The sequence below is a fragment of the Euprymna scolopes genome, chromosome 8 (assembly GCF_053919585.1).
Source record: "Euprymna scolopes isolate OS-2025 chromosome 8, ASM5391958v1, whole genome shotgun sequence".
Lineage (NCBI taxonomy): Eukaryota > Metazoa > Mollusca > Cephalopoda > Sepiida > Sepiolidae > Euprymna > Euprymna scolopes.
Window position 1 is genome coordinate 160028409 of NC_136489.1, and position 849 is coordinate 160029257.

General features: G+C 39.7%; 1 pseudogene; it reads left to right on the forward strand.

Moving 5' to 3' along the window:
- The first annotated feature begins 327 nt into the window (after positions 1-327).
- On the forward strand, positions 328-463 carry LOC145284188 (U2 spliceosomal RNA; annotated as a pseudogene).
- The last annotated feature ends 386 nt before the right edge of the window (positions 464-849 follow it).

An 849-nucleotide genomic window follows, 5' to 3' on the forward strand; every position in this document is an offset into this window, starting at 1 on the left:
TCAGACCTTGGTCAATGTAGGGGCGAATCTTCATACCAATTGTCACTATCCAGCTCTCCTACTCCCTGAAGAGTTGGTCCCCATTTCCCTTTCACTCCTCACATTAAAAATCGGCCATCGACCTTGTGCTTAATTTGCTCGGTCGGGGAGCAAATAAATACCAAACCCGCATATAAGACCTTGGTCAATGTAGGGACAACCCTTCATACCAATTGTCACTATCCAGCTCCCCTACTCCCCGGGGAGCTGGTCCCCATTTCCTCTTCACTCCTCACATTAAAAATCGGCCTTGTGTCTAATTTGCTCGCTGGGGGAGCAAATAAATACACCCTTTTCTTGGCCTTTTGGCCAAGATCAAAGTGTAGTATCTGTTCTTACTACATGCTGTACTTATGTTTGTAACTTTGTGAAAAAAGTGGGGATCACTTTTCTGTATTAATTTAATGTAAAATGATCACCCACTTTACAACCAGCCAGTCTCAAAGCCATTCAAGTCATTCTCCAGATCATTTAAGTTGATTTTGAAGGATTCCAGTTATTTTCAAGCATTCAAGTCATTCTTAAGGTCATTCAATTTATTCTTAAGTTCATTAAAGTCATTCTAATCATTTACTTTTTATTTAAGACATTTCAGCCCATTTTTCGGTTATTTTAGTTTATCTTTAAGAATTTCATATCAATCCTACATTCACGCATTCATTCATTATACGAGAGCACGCGACAAATGGCTATCGGCCTTGTTTGTTGCAAACCATCTACTAGTTGGCCAGTTGTGTACAAATTCCAAGAGCGATAGGATCCCTCTATTATGTTTGAAAGTGACACAATGTTCATTGAGCTAGATCGGAG